The sequence below is a fragment of the Myxine glutinosa genome, chromosome 5 (assembly GCF_964187855.1).
Source record: "Myxine glutinosa chromosome 5, kmMyxGlut1.1, whole genome shotgun sequence".
NCBI lineage: Eukaryota > Metazoa > Chordata > Myxini > Myxiniformes > Myxinidae > Myxine > Myxine glutinosa.
This window is the reverse complement of record NC_136265.1, coordinates 158,448,794-158,473,242: the sequence shown is the minus strand read 5'-3', so window position 1 is coordinate 158,473,242 and position 24,449 is coordinate 158,448,794. Positions and strand designations below refer to the sequence as shown.

At 46.4% G+C, this 24,449-nt stretch overlaps 2 protein-coding genes across 11 annotated transcripts in view; one reads left to right on the top strand and one right to left on the bottom strand.

Moving 5' to 3' along the window:
* LOC137426875 (uncharacterized) overlaps positions 1–15,319 on the bottom strand; it is a 33,809-nt gene extending 18,490 nt beyond the window's left edge. For 2 of the 10 annotated variants that reach the window (XM_068115857.2, XM_068115860.2), the window contains exons 1-2: positions 14,536–15,301; positions 1,205–1,418 (exon numbers count right to left, since the gene is read on the bottom strand). The gene's annotated coding sequence lies outside the window, so the exon portion shown is untranslated. Of the gene's footprint in view, positions 1–1,204; positions 1,419–12,626; positions 12,698–14,535 lie in introns of all 10 variants that reach the window. The other 8 variants (XM_068115858.2, XM_078778917.1, XM_068115859.2 and 5 more) reach the window with 6 other exon arrangements.
* Positions 1–24,449, top strand: part of LOC144892401 (uncharacterized) — a 269,427-nt gene that overhangs the window by 140,545 nt on the left and 104,433 nt on the right. The window lies entirely within an intron of this gene.

Below are 24,449 nucleotides of genomic sequence, written 5' to 3'. Positions count from 1 at the left end.
CCAAAATTCTGGTATCCCAAGTCGATTTGTCCAACTTTCCACCAATATCTTTAATTTATTGCAATTCATACACAAGAACAGCGATGTCTCTCAATACCCTCATTGCTTGCGTGGTGTTCGACGTCCTCTGTGATTGGTCATGGATCACTATAATAAATAAGTATGACCGGAGGTAAAACCATGTTGATGCACAGCAGAGCAAGACAAATATTTTTGTTATTGGTTCACGAGTTATCAAGTGACCACTATATTCGTCATGTGTGTGCGTCTGTCTGTGTGTGTCTGTCTGCAGCATAACTACCCGATGATATCATCCGATCTTGATGAAACTTGGGTGGGAGGTTGATATCACGATCTAGTTGTCCCCTGCCTAGAGTGGGCGTATTGCGCCCATTGTGGGTGGAGTCACGCCCGAAAAAGATGTCTTTTCAGGGGTAATCGAGTTCAAGCTACATCTTCTCTGAGGGGTTTGGTGGAATCTGACAGGAGTTTCGATATTTGGTTAGGCCAATGTCTAGCCCCACGCAGCTCGATTTTTCATTTTTTTTCTTTTCTTTTCATTTTTCAACGAATTTTCGGTATTGTGTAGCTAACTAACCTCATAACTGATTAAACATTATTTTCTATCTCATTTCAAGGTCAATAACCTTCGTTTTGACATTTACGAGCCTGGCCTGTCCGGGCCTGTTTCGGTTATAGTCCGTCCTTTGTTATTGAATACCGCTTGCTCATGAACCATCGTCGTCTGACTTGTTCTTTAAAAAAAAATTTTTTTCATTAAATATAAACGTTTTAATTTGACAATGAACTGTATGCACAATGCACATGCACAACCCCCTTTTGGAATGTCGGACCATCGTTAGCATCTTATTTGACCAATTTATCTTATTGAACACCGATGATAAAAACAAACAAGGTGCCGATACTTTTGAGTGGTATGTGGAATAGATCTATGAAATATGAAAGCTAAATCTTGAACGGTTTTTGAAATATGTGCACAAACCAAATTACTGAGATGGTTGCCATGGCAACAGAATTCAGCCAATCACAGCCTTGATCTAATCAGGCTGAGATAATGTCATGAGGAATAGATATCTGCAATATGAAAGCTAAATGTTCAACGGTTTTTGAAATATAATGTACACACAAGTACATGGACGGAGCTCATTTTAACGTCCCCCATGCCCAACCTTGTCAGAATCACCTGGTGTTGGCCTCATGATGGTATCCCAAGGTCCTGAGTTTGAATCCCGCAGAATTAACGCCAGGTGGGGTTGACTCGGCCTGTCATCCTTCCACAGTCGGCAAAATGAGTACCGGATATCTGGTCATAGAGAGGCATTGCATCAGTGGCAGACGCGCCCACAGAAAAATGATGCAACCAGCAGCCGGGTGGCTGCACATGAACCACCCACCACCTTGTCAGAGGGGTGGTGAACAATAAATGAATAGGTTAGGTGGGGCTATTTGACAGCTTTTTGAATGTGCTCAGTATCAGGTGTGGCCTCATCGAGCCAGGTGAGCAATGCATACATTCCACACACTACGGATGGGCAGTGTCCCGAGCAATGAGCTAAACAGAGTACATTTTTGTTTTGAGCTAAACAGAGTACATTTTTGTTTTGCCTTTGAGCATCAGGCCCCTAATTCTTGTACATTTGTTTCACTTCCAAGAAGCGTAAATGGGTTTAAAAACAAACTACGTCAGATAACAATACGATTTCCATGGCAACGAGGCATTTTAATCTTTCCTGCTAATTTACGGATTGTGCAGTTGTGGTTAAATCACAATTACATACATAATTGTGGCCGTGCAAATGTTTTAAACGTCTCACCTCCAAAGTTAGCCATTTTGTCAATGTTAACCTAACCAACGGTCCCAGCCTGCTATTTTGGGGGATTTTGATATGCAGGTGCCATATTCTTCACACAACGTGTTGGTGCTTCCAAAGCAGTTTCTTGGGAAGGGTTACACAGGGTGGTTTGCCATTGCCTTCCTGGCATCGTTTGTCCGCGTTCTATCCTTTTAAACGCAACAAAGCAAGGAAGCAGCACATACCATTTATATATTTTAACGTTTCTGGTATGACTCGGCCAGGGATTGAACCACCGACCTTCCAGACTCGGAGCGGACGCTCTGGCCATTCCACCACCGATTGTGGTCAACCTACTATTCATGATGTTTATATCCGGTTTCCTTTTACTCACACAAAGAGGAAACCATACATGGGGACATGGAAGAAAAGCATCTTCCGCTTAAATAAATCACCAAGGTGCCCGTCAATGAGAGGAAAGAGAAAACAATGGGTGTTTAAAGGGTGGGGATCGGGTGGGAGCACAAGCTCAAAGTTAATTTACTTTGTTTCAAAGAGATCAAATGTAAGAACAAACTGCGAGATCTCTCTCACCTTCCTCAAATTCCTTCCCACCAGGCTACACACATCACATGACCAACTACAAGAGCATCGGGATTCTCGGCCAGGCTTTGAAGCTCGCTTTCCCACACGAGTCTGGGATTCGAATGAGAATGCTGCAAAGCTACCCAAATGAATGCAGATAAATCGAGTCATTATGCAGAATCAGACCGTTTGCTTTGAGCCGTGTATGCCCCAGATGCAAATAATGAAGTCAAGCTTGTACCGGTAACGCGAATTGTGATACGCCCTCGTTTCTGGCACCAAACCTGTCGGCTCATTCGGGCCCTTCCTGGTCTGAGAGCAGCTGGCCACTGAAGTTATCGGAGGGAGGAAGCGACTGCCTTGTTCGAGCAACAACATACGGGCGCCACAGGATTGTGCTGTATTAAAACTCAAGGTTCATGTGTTGTTACCCAACTTGATTTTATCCAGATTGGCAGACAGCAGAATGCCTGCATTGATCCCAAAAATGTTTATTACATTTCATGTACCATACCTACTCTGTTACACAGCGTTAGTGCTGCCGAAGCAAGTGGCAAGTGTTGTCCTGCGTGGTTTGCCATTGCATTCCCAGTGTTGTGTGTCCTTGCTCTATCCTTTTAAAAGCTGATTGTCACACAAGGAAGCAGCAACTACCACTTCTTTTTAGTAAAATCTTCGGTATTACTTGGACGGGGTTTGAACCACGGTCCTCAGACCGAGCGGATGCCCCTAACCATTGCGCCACCCAGTCTGGTTGGTATGTAGCCCTTGATGTCAAATTTGCTCAAAGCCCCCATGCTACTAAAAATAACAGCAAATCCCTGTCTGGTTGAAATAATTGACCAATCACGAATGTCGTCAACAGACAGTATATCACCAGACTCTGTGGCAATGGTTGGAGTGTCTGCTCCGAGTCGGGGAGGTCGGCGGGTCGAAACCCGACCGAGTCAGTCATACCAAAGACTTGAAAAATGGTAAACTCCACTTCCGTGCTGGGATTGATCACAGGCACGTCAGCATGCTATGTAATACGGAACAATGCTATCCAGAGATTCCCGGCATCAAATGTCTAACCCCAGATGACCTCGAGAGTAAGGGCCTAGCCTAGACTATAACACGTTAAATCACAAGGAAGACACGTCTTGCCAATGCAGATCTCGGTGCATCAAGAACCGATGGAAAATTTCTTGGAACACGGTCTGCAACACTTTCTTGGAGTTCAAGGGAGTGCTCGCTTGCTACAAAATAAACGGGATGTTGAAACAACGCTCGCGATGAGCTTCCGCAGCAAGACCCATCGGCTCACGAAAATCCCTCCAAAAATACAGCGCTTTTAAAAATAAGAATATTGCACCATCGCTAACGTGGGTCACTAGTGTTGGGTTGGAGGAGCTACGTCTCCAGTTTGAACAAACTCATTATCCGACACATTTGTTTTTTGTCTCATCTCAACTAGTGTGTGACAACCAGTGAGGTTTGTATCTTGTACTAGACTCTATTTCTGTAGTTCAGTGTTGCTTGTGGAGATCATCTTGGCAGGTTCGGGTTCATCGCCTCGTCCCTTTTTATTTAGACACAGACACATTTCCATAGACTGCAAGTCAGCCATGTCACCAGAGAATGTGATAACAATTAGTTAACAGGCGATGTGCGAGAGGGCCACATACCACCTTCCGTACTACTTTCAGAGCCTTTTTGGCACCACTTTCAAGGAATTTCAACACCGGCCTTCCCCTACTCCCTCCACAAAGTTTTCCCATTAACAATGCACATTTATTTTGTTCCCATTGTATTGGGCAATTCTTTTGTTTTACTTAATTGTGAAATAAAACTGCAAATTACCAATCCAAATTGTACTCGGCTCCATTTATTGAAGCCATGAGGCATGAACATCAGACCTGAAGTTCAAAGTTACAGCATTACCCAATCCCAGTCTGACGGAGCACATTGCGATCGAGTAGTGCGCGCATTACACCAAGAGGCCATCATTTTCTTTTCCATAGCATATTACATACATAGGAGGGGTGGGAATTGGTATCAAAAGTCAATCTTGTTTACACATAAAATGTAGTTGCTGAAAATCTATGCACTACCTCCTCTTCCTCCCCCCCCCCTACTCCCCATAAATATTTGGCATGCCTCCCGTCATTTATCGGATGGGTCTCAAAGGGCATGTTGTACTTCAAACATATTGTATTCCGATCTGAGTATCAATGATGTAAAATGAAGTAAAACACATGGAAAGGAATATTTTGTAATACGTAGTTATTGTTGCTGTTGTGCTCCTTCCATGTACTTTCATTGCTTCGAGAAATATTACCATCTATCATTTTGAGTGCTGCTTCCATGTCCTTATAAATGGATTATAATATTTCCAACGGAACCATTTTTATTATCCCGCGGGAGCAGAAACCCTATAGATTATAGAATAAAGAGTGCCAGAGAAACTCGGCTTCTTTAATATATAGATTACAAATCCCCATTTGCAAATGCACAAAAATGTTCCTTTTCAATGAAACTGAAAACATTTTCTACCCCCATTTGTCCTACCCAACCCATCCCTCCTACTTGCAAGTTACTGCGGTTCATTACCTAGCTGGTGTACAACTGTCTGTCAATTCGTTGCCTTTTTGTCATCCGACCCTCCGATCATCCGTCCATGTGCGTTCGTGTTTAAAAAAAAAAAAAGGGAAAAAAAGTAAAATATTAAAAATATATAACCGTTGAACATTTAGCTTTTATATTGAGGACATCAGTTCCTCATGACATTATCTCAACCAGATTAGAACTCTACTGTGATTGGCCGCATGGTGTTGCCATGGCAACCACCTCAGCAACTTGACATGTGTTTAAGATTTCGTTTTCATATAACAGATCTGTTCCTCATGACATCATCTCAACCCGATTAGATAATGGCTGTGATTGGCTGAATTATGTTGCCATGGCAACCATCTCGTGAACTTGGCTTCTTTAAGCGATATTTAAAAAAAAAACGTTCAAGCGTTAGGTTTCATATTACGCAGATCTATTCCTCATACCACCCAAAACGCTGAGGACGAGCCCCTTTGTTTTTTTTTTTGTTTTTTTAAACCATCAGTCTTCCATGAGGCTGCATTCTGGAAACAAAAAATATTATCATTGGCCAAATCTAAAATACTTAATACTGTCATAAAGCCCATGAACAACAGATGAAAGATAAGCTTGGACAGAGAAAGAGTTCCTTGTAAACATTGCTGAAGCCCTCATGGGCAGCATTGTTATCACGATGCAGAATCTCAAGAGTTTGCTTGTGGTTTGAGTTATATTTAAACAAAACATTCCACAGAGCCTACAAAACTGAGCTCCGAGAACAGGATAGGAATCTTCAGCACAGATACCCATGGCAAAGAATGTGGACATCAAAACATTCCATCCTCACGAGGTCTCTCCGTACATCCAAAGATCCTCAGGATTCATGCATGGGGTGCAGGGTCGTGAGCTATTTAAACTGATCCAGACAACAATGGATTTGAACCACTCATTCCTGACATCCCGGCAAAACAAATCTCCTGCAACCGAGACACAAGACAACAACCACAAACCCCACAACGAATTCTCATTTGCACAAATCGACTACAAACAGGATGTGAACAACTTCTCTCCAGAGAGCACATTCACATCCCGTCGCTGGAATGTTAACAGTGCTAACTGTTGTTTGCAGCCACTTCGCAAGCAGAACCCCGACCAACCACTTCACAAGCAGAACCCCAACCAACCACTTCACAAGCAGAACCCCAACCAACCACTTCGCAAGCAGAACCCCAACCAACCACTTCACAAGCAGAACCCCAACCAACCACTTCGCAAGCAGAACCCCAACCAACCACTTCACAAGCAGAACCCCAACCAACCACTTCACAAGCAGAACCCCGACCAACCACTTCACAAGCAGAACCCCGACCAACCACTTCACAAGCAGACCCCCGACCAACCACTTCGCAAGCAGAACCCCAACCAACCACTTCACAAGCAGAACCCCGACCAACCACTTCACAAGCAGAACCCCGACCAACCACTTCACAAGCAGAACCCCGACCAACCACTTCACAAGCAGAACCCCGACCAACCACTTCACAAGCAGAACCCCGACCAACCACTTCACAAGCAGAACCCCGACCAACCACTTCACAAGCAGAACCCCGACCAACCACTTCACAAGCAGAACCCCGACCAACCACTTCACAAGCAGAACCCCGACCAACCACTTCACAAGCAGAACCCCGACCAACCACTTCACAAGCAGAACCCCGACCAACCACTTCACAAGCAGAACCCCGACCAACCACTTCACAAGCAGAACCCCGACCAACCACTTCACAAGCAGAACCCCGACCAACCACTTCACAAGCAGAACCCCGACCAACCACTTCACAAGCAGAACCCCAACCAACCACTTCGCAAGCAGAACCCCAACCAACCACTTCACAAGCAGAACCCCAACCAACCACTTCACAATCAGAACCCCAACCAACCACTTCACAATCAGAACCCCAACCAACCACTTCACAATCAGAACCCCAACCAACCACTTCACAAACAGAACCCCAACCAACCACTTCGCAAGCAGAACCCCGACCAACCACTTCGCAAGCAGAACCCCAACCAACCACTTCGCAAGCAGAACCCCAACCAACCACTTCACAAGCAGAACCCCAACCAACCACTTCACAATCAGAACCCCAACCAACCACTTCACAAGCAGAACCCCAACCAACCACTTCACAAGCAGAACCCCAACCAACCACTTCACAAGCAGAACCCCAACCAACCACTTCACAAGCAGAACCCCAACCAACCACTTCACAGCAGAACCCCAACCAACCACTTCACAAGCAGAACCCCAACCAATCACTTCACAATCAGAACCCCAACCAACCACTTCACAAGCAGAACCCCAACCAACCACTTCACAATCAGAACCCCAACCAACCACTTCACAAGCAGAACCCCAACCATCCACTTCACAATCAGAACCCCAACCAACCACTTCACAAGCAGAACCCGAACCAACCACTTCACAAGCAGAACCCCAACCAACCACTTCACAATCAGAACCCCAACCAACCACTTCACAAGCAGAACCCCAACCATCCACTTCACAAGCAGAACCCCAACCAACCACTTCACAATCAGAACCCCAACCAACCACTTCACAAGCAGAACCCCAACCAACCACTTCACAATCAGAACCCCAACCAACCACTTCACAAGCAGAACCCCAACCATCCACTTCACAATCAGAACCCCAACCAACCACTTCACAAGCAGAACCCGAACCAACCACTTCACAAGCAGAACCCCAACCAACCACTTCACAAGCAGAACCCCAACCAACCACTTCACAAGCAGAACCCCAACCAACCACTTCGCAAGCAGAACCCCAACCAACCACTTCGCAAGCAGAACCCCAACCAACCACTTCACAATCAGAACCCCAACCAACCACTTCACAAGCAGAACCCAAACCAACCACTTCACAAGCAGAACCCCAACCAACCACTTCACAAGCAGAACCCCAACCAACCACTTCACAAGCAGAACCCCAACCAACCACTTCGCAAGCAGAACCCCAACCAACCACTTCGCAAGCAGAACCCCAACCAACCACTTCGCAAGCAGAACCCCAACCAACCACTTCACAAGCAGAACCCCAACCAACCACTTCACAAGCAGAACCCCAACCAACCACTTCGCAAGCAGAACCCCAACCAACCACTTCACAAGCAGAACCCCAACCAACCACTTCACAAGCAGAACCCCAACCAACCACTTCACAAGCAGAACCCCAACCAACCACTTCGCAAGCAGAACCCCAACCAACCACTTCACAAGCAGAACCCCAACCAACCACTTCACAAGCAGAACCCTAACCAACCACTTCACAAGCAGAACCCCAACCATCCACTTCACAAGCAGAACCCCAACCAACCACTTCACAAGCAGAACCCTAACCAACCACTTCACAAGCAGAACCCCAACCATCCACTTCACAAGCAGAACCCCAACCAACCACTTCACAAGCAGAACCCCAACCATCCACTTCACAACCAGAACCCTAACCAACCACTTCACAAGCAGAACCCGAACCAACCACTTCACAAGCAGAACCCCAACCAACCACTTCACAAGCAGAACCCGAACCAACCACTTCACAAGCAGAACCCCAACCAACCACTTCACAAGCAGAACCCCAACCAACCACTTCACAAGCAGAACCCCAACCAACCACTTCACAAGCAGAACCCCAACCAACCACTTCACAAACAGAACCCCAACCAACCACTTCACAAGCAGAACCCCAACCAACCACTTCACAAGCAGAACCCCAACCAACCACTTCACAAGCAGAACCCCAACCAACCACTTCACAAACAGAACCCCAACCAACCACTTCACAAGCACAACCCCAACCAACCACTTCACAAGCAGAACCCTAACCAACCACTTCACAAGCAGAACCCCAACCAACCACTTCACAAGCAGAACCCCAACCAACCACTTCACAAACAGAACCCCAACCAACCACTTCACAAGCAGAACCCTAACCAACCACTTCACAAACAGAACCCCAACCAACCACTTCACAAGCACAACCCCAACCAACCACTTCACAAACAGAACCCCAACCAACCACTTCACAAGCACAACCCCAACCAACCACTTCACAAGCAGAACCCTAACCAACCACTTCACAAGCAGAACCCCAACCAACCACTTCACAAGCAGAACCCCAACCAACCACTTCACAAACAGAACCCCAACCAACCACTTCACAAGCAGAACCCTAACCAACCACTTCACAAGCAGAACCCCAACCAACCACTTCACAAGCAGAACCCCAACCAACCACTTCACAAAAAGAAACCCCAACCAACCACTTCACAAACAGAACCCCAACCAACCACTTCACAAGCAGAACCTTAACCAACCACTTCACAAGCAGAACCCCAACCAACCACTTCACAAGCAGAATCGTAACCAACCACTTCACAAGCAGAACCCTCACCAACCACTTCACAAGCAGAACCCTCACCAACCACTTCACAAGCAGAACCCTCACCAACCACTTCGCAAGCAGAACCCAAACCAACCACTTCACAAGCAGAACCCTCACCAACCACTTCACAAGCAGAACCCTAACCAACCACTTCACAAGCAGAATCGTAACCAACCACTTCACAAGCAGAACCCTCACCAACCACTTCGCAAGCAGAACCCCAACCAACCACTTCACAAGCAGAACCTTAACCAACCACTTCACAAGCAGAACCCTCACCAACCACTTCACAAGCAGAACCTTAACCAACCACTTCGCAAGCAGAACCTTAACCAACCACTTCACAAGCAGAACCCTCACCAACCACTTCACAAGCAGAACCTTAACCAACCACTTCACAAGCAGAACCCTCACCAACCACTTCGCAAGCAGAACCCTCACCAACCACTTCACAAGTAGAACCTTAACCAACCACTTCACAAGCAGAACCCCAACCAACCACTTCACAAGCAGAATCGTAACCAACCACTTCACAAGCAGAACCCTCACCAACCACTTCACAAGCAGAACCCTCACCAACCACTTCACAAGCAGAACCCCCACCAACCACTTCACAAGCAGAACCCTCACCAACCACTTCACAAGAAGAACCCAAACCAACCACTTCACAAGCAGAACCCTCACCAACCACTTCACAAGCAGAATCTTAACCAACCACTTCACAAGCAGAACCCTCACCAACCACTTCACAAGCAGAACCCTCACCAACCACTTCACAAGCAGAATCTTAACCAACCACTTCACAAGCAGAACCCAAACCAACCACTTCACAAGCAGAACCCTAACCAAGCACTTCACAAGCAGAACTCTAACCAACCACTTCACAAGCAGAACCCAAACCAACCACTTCACAAGCAGAACCCAAACCAACCACTTCACAAGCAGAACCTTAACCAACCACTTCACAAGCAGAACTGTCACCAACCACTTCACAAGCAGAACCCTAACCAACCACTTCACAAGCAAACCCCTAACCAAGCACTTCACAAGCAGAACTCTAACCAACCACTTCACAAGCAGAACCCAAACCAACCACTTCACAAGCAGAACCCAAACCAACCACTTCACAAGCAGAACCTTAACCAACCACTTCACAAGCAGAACTGTCACCAACCACTTCACAAGCAGAACCCTAACCAACCACTTCACAGGCAGAACCCCAACCAACCACTTCACAAGCAGAATCTTAACCAACCACTTCACAAGCAGAACTGTCACCAACCACTTCACAAGCAAAACCTTAACCAACCACTTCACAAGCAGAACCTTAACCAACCACTTCATAAGCAGAACCTTAACCAACCACTTCACAAGCAGAACTGTCACCAACCACTTCACAAGCAGAACCCTAACCAACCACTTCACAAGCAGAACCCTAACCAACCACTTCACAAGCAGAACCCTAACCAACCACTTCACAGGCAGAATCCCAACCAACCACTTCACAAGCAGAAGCTTAACCAACCACTTCACAAGCAGAACCCTAACCAACCACTTCACAGCCAGAACCCCAACCAACCACTTCACAGCCAGAACCCTAACCAACCACTTCACAGCCAGAACCCTAACCAACCACTTCACAGCCAGAACCCTAACCAACCACTTCACAATCAGAACCCCAACCAACCACTTCACAAGCAGAACCCCAACCAACCACTTCACAAGCAGAACCCAAACCAACCACTTCACAAGCAGAAGCTTAACCAACCACTTCACAAGCAGAACCCCAACCAACCACTTCACAAGCAGAACCCCAACCAACCACTTCACAAGCAGAACCCCAACCAACCACTTCACAAGCAGAACCCAAACCAACCACTTCACAAGCAGAAGCTTAACCAACCACTTCACAAGCAGAACCCCAACCAACCACTTCACAAGCAGAACCCAAACCAACCACTTCACAAGCAGAAGCTTAACCAACCACTTCACAAGCAGAACCCAAACCAACCACTTCACAAGCAGAACCCAAACCAACCACTTCACAAGCAGAACCCAAACCAACCACTTCACAAGCAGAACCCAAACCAACCACTTCACAAGCAGAAGCTTAACCAACCACTTCACAAGCAGAACCCAAACCAACCACTTCACAAGCAGAACCCAAACCAACCACTTCACAAGCAGAACCCGAACCAACCACTTCACAGCCAGAACCCAAACCAACCACTTCACAAGCAGAACCCGAACCAACCACTTCACAAGCAGAACCCGAACCAACCACTTCACAGCCAGAACCCAAACCAACCACTTCACAAGCAGAACCTTAACCAACCACTTCACAAGCAGAACCCAAACCAACCACTTCACAAGCAGAAGCTTAACCAACCACTTCACAAGCAGAACCCCGACCAACCACTTCACAAGCAGAACCTTAACCAACCACTTCACAGCCAGAACCCAAACCAACCACTTCACAAGCAGAACCCAAACCAACCACTTCACAAGCAGAAGCTTAACCAACCACTTCACAAGCAGAACCCTCACCAACCACTTCACAAGCAGAACCATCACCAACCACTTCACAAGCAGAACCCTCACCAACCACTTCACAAGCAGAACCATCACCAACCACTTCACAAGCAGAACCTAAACCAACCACTTCACAAGCAGAACCTAAACCAACCACTTCACAAGAAGAACCTTAGCCAACCACCACAACCATCACAATCTAAAGAACTGTACTGTTTCGACCAATACCCAACACAAGAATCAACCAGATTGTGCATATTTAAACTAATTTTAGCAAACACTTAATGAGGGGGTCACACGCACGCGCCCTTTTCCACCCTAGACAGACCACCCTGGTGGTGGCCGGTCCTCCACCACCATCGGCAACACGGCTCATTAACCATGAAAACATCTGTTCGTCAAATGTGGCGGGAGGGAGGTTGGGACAGCGGAGGGGAAGAGTGACCTCCAACCTCGGGGGTTTTAGTAAAAGCCGCACTCAGACCCAAAATAATCAGGGTCTTCATTCCAACATCACCAAAACCTGCCTTTTGTACGCACCCGAACCAGGTAGGCTGTCGTCAAGGTACGCAGTTCGTGCGAGCCCAGACCTCGCGCCCATGAGCTGGTACTTTGCTCGAGGAGTTCAAATGAGTGCGAGAAGTGATTGGATTAATTACCTTGAACACGCAAACAATGACGGATCAGCTGCGCGAAGGTTGCCGGATCACCGGGCTCACAACGCACGTTCCTTAAAAGGTAAATAAAGGCTGGAATTGTTTCGTTTCAAACAAATGTTCAAAACAACACGCACGAGTCATTACGTGCGCACTTCGGAATGCGCACGTGGACCTTCCCAACACGGTGGCTGCCTAGCAACACACACACACACACACACACACACACACACACACACACACACACACACACACACACACACACACACACACACACACACACACACACACACACACACACACACACACACACACACACACACCTTCAATCGATCATCAATTCGCAACCCCGGCCAATCTTAAATCGATCAATTCGCACACCCGGCCCATCGTCAATCAATTCACACACCCAGCCCATCGTCAATCAATTCACACCCAGCCCATCGTCAATCAATTCACAACCCCAGCTCATCGTCAATCAATTCACACCCCCAGCCCATCGTCAATCAATTCACACCCCCAGTCCATCGTCAATCAATTCACACACCCAGCCCATCGTCAATCAATTCACACACCCAGCCCATCGTCAATCAATTCACACACCCAGCCCATCGTCAAGCAATTCACACCCCCAGCCCATCATCGAGGACCCCCAGCCCATCGTCAATCAATTCACACCCCCAGCCCATCGTCAATCAATTCACACCCCTAGCCCATCATCGAGGACCCCCAGCCCATCGTCAATCAATTCACACCCCTAGCCCATCAGAGAGGACCCCCAGCCCATCGTCAATCAATTCACACCCCCAGCCCATCGTCAATCAATTCACACCCCCAGCCCATCGTCAATCAATTCACACCCCCAGCCCATCGTCAATCAATTCGGACCCCCAGCCCATCATCGAGGACCCCCAGCCCATCGTCAATCAATTCACACCCCTAGCCCATCAGAGAGGACCCCCAGCCCATCGTCAATTCACACCCCCAGCCCATCGTCAATCAATTCACACCTAGCCCATCGTCGAGGACCCCCAGCCCATCGTCAATCAATTCACACCCCCAGCCCATCGTCAATCAATTCACACCCCCAGCCCATCGTCAATCAATTCACACCCCCAGCCCATCGTCAATCAATTCACACCCCCAGCCCATCGTCAATCAATTCACACCCCCAGCCCATCGTCAATCAATTCACACCCCCAGCCCATCGTCAATCAATTCACACCCCCAGCCCATCATCGAGGACCCCCAGCCCATCGTCAATCAATTCACACCCCCAGCCCATCGTCAATCAATTCACACCCCCAGCCCATCGTCAATCAATTCACACCCCCAGCCCATCGTCAATCAATTCACACCCCCAGCCCATCGTCAATCAATTCACACCCCTAGCCCATCATCGAGGATCCCCAGCCCATCGTCAATCAATTCACACCCCTAGCCCATCAGAGAGGACCCCCAGCCCATCGTCAATCAATTCACACCTAGCCCATCGTCGAGGACCCCCAGCCCATCGTCAATCAATTCACACCCCCAGCCCATCGTCAATCAATTCACACCCCCAGCCCATCGTCAATCAATTCACACCCCCAGCCCATCGTCAATCAATTCACACCCCAAGCCCATCATCGAGGACCCCCAGCCCATCGTCAATCAATTCACACCCCAAGCCCATCATCGAGGACCCCCAGCCCATCGTCAATCAATTCACACCCCCAGCCCATCGTCAATCAATTCACACCCCCAGCCCATCGTCAATCAATTCACACCCCCAGCCCATCGTCAATCAATTCACACCCCCAGCGCATCGTCAATCAATTCGCACACCCGACCAATCATCAATTGGACGTCACTTCTACCCTCTTTACCGAAAGAACAAACGATCCGGGATCGTCGAGTACGAGGAACTCACCTTGACGACGACAGGTCGAGAGCGATGTCCGCGGAGCAGGCCGATAAAAGGTGAGTATTGAGGTGTGCGAGGTCGCGCTACTCGCACGTTATCGCTCGTTCGCGAAACTCACATGCACCTGCGCAGGTACGCAATGCGCATCCATTCGAGCTCGGTCCAGTTCCGCATCCAGATCAAAATCCGGATTAAAAGACCAGATGCGATACCAGCACCAGCTGGGCCGGACGTTTATAATCAGTCCTGAATCCGGATCAATATTCCGACTCGAAGTTACAGAACCAGATCTTGAGCTCCGTGTCTATCGCTAAAACCAGATCTTGAGCTCCGTGTCTATCGCTAAAACCAGATCTTGAGCTCCGTGTCTATCGCTAAAACCAGATCTTGAGCTCCGTGTCTATCGCTAAAACCAGATCTTGAGCTCCGTGTCTATCGCTAAAACCAGATGCGGATACGAAACGCGTCGAGAGTCGAGGGTTCGGGTTTTTATACAAGGCGGGCCGGCCTAGATCGGGCTAGCTCCACGCCCTCCGAACTGAGCCGGGCCCCGAGCCAGGACCGCGAACCCGCCGATCGACGCCGACTCCAAACAAGGCGATGAGGAGCACGTCTTTCCCCTCGCACCGACACCGTGTGTATATTACACACCACCGGGACGAGCGCGACCCATCTTCCACGTCTCCAGCTCGTCTCCCTCCCAGGCCGCCCGTTTCCATGGCACCCGGATTAACCCCTTAGTTACCTGCTCGGCTCGAGCGCGCAGCAGCACACGGCATTCCGCCCTTTAAACCCGTTTAATTAGACTAGTTTAGCTTCATACACGCTAAATCGGGGTGACAACTTCCGGGGCTGCTTCGAGGTATGTGTTTACTTACACTGACAAGAGGCTTACACCGTGGCCATTCAAATTTAGAGGAGACAAGGTGTAACAATCCAAGACCTGCCAAACAATTTCTATATATATATATATATATATATATATGGTACGAGAAAAACTACTACCCCCATTTTCATTACTACCACCCCATAAAAAAACTCCAAATAATAATGAGATTAATATTAAAACGCAGGGGGCAGCCTGAGTGATAACAAAGAGTGGAGATGCAACCGCTGACCACCGGGTGTTAACAACACAGTCGCTCTTACAGCACCTCAGTTGCCGCGAACGGCGTATCGGAAGGCACCAAGCCTGCATCTCCTGTTTCATATCTGCGATTATTATACAATTCAGAATAATGACGAGATTAATATTAAAACTCAGAAACCAGTCCGAATAATAATAATGAGTGGAGATGCAGCCTCGGACCATCTGCTGTGAACAACACCACTGTTCTTACAGCACATCCGGTTGCCGCCAATATTGTGTTTGAATGCGCCTGCGCCAGGCCGGCATCTCATGTTGTGCTGTGCATCTTTGATTATTATTCCAGGTATGGGTCGATTTCTCTCAAAATAGTGAATATTGAGGCACGATGTTGTTGAGTTTATTATCAATGTTGCAAGTAAATTCGCATAGTGCATTATTGGGTTGTTATTAGTTAAGGCCTACAAACTCGGGGAACAATGGTAGCATTCAGTTTAACCATCTTTGTCAATCCATCATACCAAATGTGTTCTGGGGACAATGATGGTACAGTGACACCGTGATTGATTACGTTGTTTGGTTAGCGATGTTATTTGTTGGGATATTAGGATTAATGCAAGCATTCTGTGCATGATTAATTAAACAGTGAACAATACGACTGTTCTTACAGCACATCCGGGGATCCGGTTGCCGCCAATATTGTGTTTGAATGCGCCAGGCCGGCATCTCATGTTGTGCATCTTTGATTATTATTCCAGTAAAAGAATTTGGAATTGGAATGGCGACTCTGCTCTGAGGTATATGAGGTCTGAGCTCTGACCGCTCTGAGGCTCTGAGGCTGAGGTCGACCGCTCTGAGGTCTGAGGTGAGGCTCTGAGGATCCATCTACCTCATCACCCTGCACCATCACACCGGAATACTGTTATAGTGCAACATTTTGGCGGTGCATTTTGGGTTATAGTGCATTTTGGTCTTCTTCTGATAAACAATTTCACAACAAGGGTGTTCTCCCCATATCACACATGGCAATGAAACATAGACGACAGCAAAGATTGAGTAAAAATTGATGTTTTCGGAGGTGGGAGTCAGTTCTTCCTGAACTCAAAATCTCCACCTCCATTTTCGATAAAGGATTATTATTGATGAACCAGTTTGTGAAACTTCATTCTCAGAGCTTTGTTCCAAGGGCCCCTTTTAGAATCCTCACTGAACCTCTTGACAGCCTCCACCTGTGCTGTGGCTTGTTTGCTGTGATATTTCCTGGAATGCTTTTTAAGTATTCAGTTAGGGTTTTCTTCCTCATCCTGATTCCCTGTTGCTCCGACTATCACTGGTACAATTTCAGGTTTCTTCAATTTCGAAATCCTCTTAACCTCATTTTTTCATAACCTGGTATTTCACATTTCAGCTCTCCTGTATGGATCTTCATATGTAATTTCAAATCGCCTTTTCGAGAGAAACCTTTATCACATATCGAGCATTTGTGCGGTCGCTCTCCTGTATGGATCCTCATATGCCTTTTCAAATCGCCGCAATGAGAGAAACGTTTATCACATATCGAGCATTTGTGGGGTCGCTCTCCTGTATGGATCTTCATATGTAATTTCAAATCGCCTTTTCGAGAGAAACCTTTATCACATATCGAGCATTTGTGAGTCGCTCTCCTGTATGGATCCTCATATGCCTTTTCAAATCGCCTTTTTGAGAGAAACCTTTATCACATATCGAGCATTTGTGAGGGTCGCTCTCCTGTATGGATCCTCATATGCCTTTTCAAATCGCCTTTTTGAGAGAAACCTTTATCACATATCGAGCATTTGTGAGGTTGCTCTCCTGTATGGATCCTCATATGCCTTTTCAAATCGCCTTTTTGAGAGAACCCTTTATCACATATCGAGCATTTGTGAGGGTCGCTCTCCTGTATGGATCCTCATATGCCTTTTCAAATCGCAGTAATGAGAGAAACCTTTGTCACAAATCGAGCATTTGTGCGGGTCACTCTCCTGTATGGATCCTCATATGTAATTTAAAATGGCCTTTTCAAGAGAAACCTTTATCACATATCGAGCATTTGTGAGGTTGCTCTCCTGTATGGATCCTCATATGCCTTTTATTTTTATGAGGCTTCAGGTGTTGCTCACAGCAGATGCAGAGGATCTCACAATGTACACATCTTTTGACTGCATCTTGAAAACAATGCTGACAGTAACTCTCAGAGCCCTCTGCTTTCACATCTCCAAGTTCTTTATCTTGGACGTCAACCCCCAAACTAACCTTTCTCTTTTTACACTGAATATTTTCCACGAAGTTGACAATGATCACATTCTTCCTGAGTTTTGGTTTTTGTTGAAAAACCTCACGACAATTTGGACAAAGACAACCTGTGTCTTCTTCCCCGTTCTCCCAGAATGTCTCGAGACCAGTGGTTCCAAACCTTTTTTCTGTCGTTTCCCCCTTCAACCAGTTCAACCGTCCGGATTTCCCCCCATATATATACACAAAGAATTAAGTTAAGCACCCCCCCGTTTTTTTACAACCTCGCACATTACAAGTTTGTTGTCGTCAAAACAGTGTAATATACCCATGATATTGCTATATTTTCTGGAGAAGTGATATTATGGTCACATAAAAACATAACAATCATGCCGTTTTCAATATTTTATTCTGAATAATTTAAGGTGAAATTTTTTGGGAATTTTAGGCATATTTTCACCTCAATTTAAGTATGGAGCTATAGGTCCATCACGGACAGTGTGGATGACGTTTATGTTTTCTAACGTACAGTCATTGTTCTGAGAAGACCTCTAGCGATCTTTGCGTCAATAACGTGTGTAGGACCCACGTCATCGGATCACTGACTCAACCCTACGTCTCATAGACCCTGTAAGCCGTCGTATGCGTTGCTGTGGCAGGTTGTTCCATTCCCGATGTAATGCACGTTCCAATTCATCCAGATTGGCTATTGGAGGGACCATCTTCGCAATTTGTCGTCCCAACATGTCCCAAACGTGCTCGAGGGGGTTCAGGTCAGGACTGTACGCAGGCCAGGGGATGGTTGTCACAGCACCTTGCTCCATCCGATCACGTGGGTCCTACACACGTTATTGACGCAAAGATCGCTAGAGGTCTTCTCAGAACAATGACTGTACGTTAGAAAACATAAACGTCATCCACACTGTCCGTGATGGACCTATAGCTCCATACTTAAATTGAGGTGAAAATATGCCTAAAATTCCCAAAAAATTTCACCTTAAATTATTCAGAATAAAATATTGAAAACGGCATGATTGTTATGTTTTTATGTGACCATAATATCACTTCTCCAGAAAATATAGCAATATCATGGGTATATTACACTGTTTTGACGACAACAAACTTGTAATGTGCGAGGTTGTAAAAAAACGGGGGGGTGCTTAACTTAATTCTTTGTGTATATATATACTGAAACGCAAAAGAAACTTACCACATTTGAAACCTTTAAATATCAACAATAACACTGCGTGTAGTAAATGTGTGAACTTATTTGTGGACAATAGTGTCCTCACTGTCAGACAAAACGGTCATGGATGGTCACTTGAACCTTCAATGGTCACTTCATAGCACAGCTGTTGAACAGCCGTTTTGACTGTCAGTGATTAGCCAAGGGGTACGGGATGATTTTAATGAGCTGCACGTGATGTCTTGATATTGGCTTTAAAAAGGCCAGTGCAAAATGGGCATTTTGACCGAAACATTTGACCATTTTGACCAACTTCAAAAAGACCGAAAACGCAAAAGAAACTTACCACCTTTGAAACCTTTAAATATCAACAATAACACTGCGTGTAGTAAATGTGTGAACTTATTTGTGGACAATAGTGTCCTCACTGTCAGACAAAACGGTCACGGATGGTCACTTGAACCTTCAATGGTCACTTCATAGCACAGCTGTTGAACAGCCGTTTTGACTGTCAGTGATTAGCCAAGGGGTACGGGATGATTTTAATGAGCTGCACGTGATGTCTTGATATTGGCTTTAAAAAGGCCAGTGCAAAATGGGCATTTTGACCGAAAAATTTGACCATTTTGACCAACTTCAAAAAGACCGAAAACGCAAAAGAAACTTACCACCTTTGAAACCTTTAAATATCAACAATAACACTGCGTGTAGTAAATGTGTGAACTTAGTTGTGGACAATAGTGTCCTCACTGTCAGACAAAATGGTCACGGATGGTCACTTGAACCTTCAATGGTCACTTCATAGCACAGCTGTTGAACAGCCGTTTTGACTGTCAGTGATTAGCCAAGGGGTACGGGATGATTTTAATGAGCTGCACGTGATGTCTTGATATTGGCTTTAAAAAGGCCAGTGCAAAATGGGCATTTCAATCAACATGCCACGATTGTCAAGGGATCAACGGCAGCGTGCCCTGGGCATGCTGCAAGGCGGACTGAGCTACCGTGAGGTGGCACATCGCCTTGGCTGTTCACACCAGACGATATCGGCCCTGGTGGTCAGAGACACCCTCCACAACTCTGCAGATGACAGACCTCGATCAGGGAGGCCAAGAGTCACCACTGCAAGGCAGGACAGGCAGATGGTCCGAAGTCAAAATCGATTCCGTCCAGCATCCCGCACTGCGGCAGAAACTCCGGGGCGTGCAAACCCACGGATCTCCAATGATACTGCACGAAGACGACTGCATGACTATGGTCTGACTGCCAGAAGACCATACAGAGGCCCCGTGATAACGGCTGCCCATTGCCGCAACCGACAGAGATGGTGCCAGCAGCATCACCGGTGGACCTTGGCGCAGTGGAACGAGGTCGCTTTCAGGGATGAGTCAAGGTTCTGTGTGGACAGTCCTGATGGGCGTGAGCGTGTCTGGAGAAGAACTGGCGAGCGATATGCCGATTGTTGCGTGCGTCAAGCCAACAGGTGGGGTGGCCCAAGTGTGATGGTGTGGGCCGCCATATCAGGCCGGTACAGGACGCCACTGGTGGTTGTGGATGGGAATCTTAACACCCAGCGGTATGTGGATAACATCCTGCGACCTCATCTGCTGCCATTCCTGCTAGACCACCCAGAACTGAGAACCTTTCAGCATGACAACGCTCGTCCCCATGCTGCTCGCTTTACCACTGCATTTCTCCAAGGCGAGAACATTAACACCATGCAGTGGCCTGCGCTCTCCCCTGACCTGAATCACATAGAGCACCTGTGGGATGAGCTTGGGAGACGCGTAGTTGGCAGGGCCAGGACACGTGCAGAGCTGCTTCAGACATTGAGGACTGAGTGGGACAGAATCCAGCAGCAATCCATCCAAAGACTGGTAGGCAGTATACGCCGATGATGCACTGCCTGTATCCAAAACAATGGTGGCCACACACGCTATTGAAAGGGGACTGACATTGCACCCTGTGCTGTTCTGTACTGTAGAACAAACTGATGAGATGGTGTATCTTGGTCAAAAACTTGACATGTCATCAATAAAATGCCAATGTTTCAATAAGCAATTGTTGGTTTGTTTTATTTTGAACTGTTACAATTTTATTACATTTCAAACAAGTGATAAGTTTCTTTTGCGTTTTCGGTCTTTTTGAAGTTGGTCAAAATGGTCAAATTTTTTGGTCAAAATGCCCATTTTGCACTGGCCTTTTTTAAGCCAATATCAAGACATCACGTGCGGCTCATTAAAATCATCCCGTACCCCTTGGCTAATCACTGACAGTCAAAACGGCTGTTCAACAGCTGTGCTATGAAGTGACCATTGAAGGTTCAAGTGACCATCCGTGACCGTTTTGTCTGACAGTGAGGACACTATTGTCCACAAATAAGTTCACACATTTACTACACGCAGTGTTATTGTTGATATTTAAAGGTTTCAAAGGTGGTAAGTTTCTTTTGCGTTTCAGTATATATATGAACAAGGAAAAAAGTAGCCAAAACACAAAATTTATTCACTTAATAACATAAATAACATAATAAACAAGCATTCTGAGTATTGCGCTGCAATACATGTCCCCTACCAAAGTTCAAAGTGCCATAACTTTGTCAAAAATGATCGAATATGCAAATTTATGCACGGTTGATGATGGTTTTCAAACTTGATCTGAGGTATGCTGAGACACGTGTGTCACGCCTCGCCTCGTTGATAAGCCCGCAAGCTCGCTCCATGGAGCGGACGCCTGGACGTATTGCACTGTGCGAATTATATAAATTATTACCAACTCACGGTCTGAGGTACTAGCGATTCAAGAGATATCCATTTTTAAAAAATATTTTCGTTTAATTAACGATGTCTGCCAAAACACGTGCCCTATCGCAAATTCCAAAAGGACATTTTCGTAGACTGACATGCTGAACAGATTTGTGGAGTTTCCCCTCGCTTGGATCAAAAATGAGGGAGGGGCTCGGTTTTAAAGGTTCATGCTTAAAAACGTCATAACTCTGAAACCATCAGTAATTTATAATATTTTTCGGTTCACGATCAATGATCGATGTGTATATACAGACTTGGCATTTAATATGGAATATTTTTTTTGTGGGGGTGAACTTACTTTTCAAGATGACTTAGAACCAAAAGTTCATTGGAATTATGTTGAAATTATTCTAGATTTTGTTAATGTGACCTTTAAAAGAAACAAAAACCACATTTGACATTTCAAAGCAAATAAATTGATCCTTGAAAGTGATATAAACTGATATCGAACTCAATTCACGGACAGTACTGTGTTAAACTTCTGTGCGTTTTCCAGAAGTATCTCTTTATTTTGCACATTAGCCAAAATTTTTTTTTAACAAAAACAAAAGTTAAATTACGACTGGGATTACGGACAGTAAAATTACAGTTCAGTACTTTGTGTAACCCCCACGAGCATTCAGGAGAGCACGTACACGTTGAGGCATGCTGTTCACGAGATTTGCCAAGGTTTGGACAGGAATCGCTTGCCATGCAGTGACAATAGCCTGCTGCAATTCATGCACAGAGGCAGGCTGCTGGTCCAAGATGTCGATTTGACGCGTTAATTCTGCCCACAAGTTAGCTATCGGATTAATATCCGGGGACATGGCAGGCCACTCCATATGCTCTACACCACGGTCAGCAAGAAAGTGTTGGATCATGCGAGCACGATGAGGCCGTGCATTGTCATCTTGGAAGACAAAGTTTCCTCGAACGGCTGCACGAACAAATGGAAGCAATGTTTCTTCCAGAATGACCCTGTGCTTGAACTGGTTCAGGTTTCCATTCAGAACAACCAGGTCAGTTTTGCCCCCTGCATGAAAAGCAGCCCAAACGGTCACCCCACCACCTCCAGCTTGGACTCTTGGCAATATACAATCTTCGTTGTAGGCTTCATGCACTTGTCTGCGCACTCGGACGCGGCCATATTGACGATAGACCAGAAATCTAGACTTGTCACTGAAGATCACGTGATTCCAGTGTCCTGGCTGCCATTGACGGTGCTCTCTGGCCCACTGCAATCGGCGCTGGTGGTGTTGTCTGGTCAGACGTGGCTTTCTCAGGGGACGCCTGGCACGATAGCCTGCTTGAACCAGTCGTTGGTTGACTAGCCTTCTGGATACAGGCACATTTGTCAATTGCTGCCACTCAGCCCTAAGCCGATTAGCTGATTTGGTACGGCCATTGCGGACTAACCGGTGCAGCTGGCGATCATCCCTCCTTGTGGTCCTGCGGGGACGTCCTGAGCTCGGTATTGGAGTAGGGAAACCCCTCTGAGCATTTCGTTTCAGGATCTTTGACACCTGACCTTGAGTGATGCCATACTGCCGAGCAATAGCACGCTGTTTCATGCCGGAATTTCGTAAAGCCACCACTAAATGACAAACAGCATTGTCGAGTTGACGGACCATCTCCAGGGGTAGCGGCAATAACGTTTGTAGACATGCAGCAGTTGTTTTCCACTAATACAGAACGCAACAACTCTTATATACCCGATTGTGAAGCCAATCGTCAAATGTACCTGTCCGTACATTTTGTCACGCCACCTGTGATATAATCCTGTTATTGACTTCTTGCTGCGACAGACAATCAGTGACATGGTTCTTTTAACAAAGAAATCACCGAAGCGTAAAAGAAACTCACCAGATTGATATACCGAGTTCAGAAAGTAAACCCAAGTCAAGAAAAAAAAAAAAATTCCATATTAAATGCCAAGTCTGTATATGTTGCTCAGCTTGGCTCCGCCCCTCCGGAAAGTGCGCGCTGTGTCGCGCTGTTGACGTTCGCGAGACGAGGCTGAGGACGTGCAGTGCGGCTTGAAGAGAACTCGAGAATAAACAAGAGATATCCTTTAAAAAAAAAAAAAAATTCGTTTAATTAACGATATCTGCCAAACCACGCGCCCTATCGCAAATTCCAAAAAGACATTTTAGTGCTGAACAGATCTGTGAAGTTTCCCCTCGATTGGATCAAAAATGAGGGAGGAGCTCGGTTTTAAAGGTTCATGCTTGTCGACAACATGCTTGTCGAGTGGTCGACAACTCGATGTCTCCATGTCTCTCGGTCCCTGCTCTCAAATGTTGTGTTTGTGTCCTTCCCCCTCTCTCCCCATCTTGTCTACCGCTCCCGATGTTATATGTTTTATGTGTCGGTTTGTCTTTCTGTGTGATTAATGTTCGCTCTTTCACGAGCCTCGATCTTGTATACAAAAAAAAAAAAAAAAAAAAAAAAAAAACGTCATAACTCTGAAGCCATGTGATGCATGACGTCATGCTCGCTGACTTTTTTTGTTCGTCATGCGTATGCGATTCTGCCTGCAAAGTTTGGCCTCGATCTATTCAGCCGTTGCAGAGAAAAATGGGTTTTCGTGTTTTCACGAAAAACAATA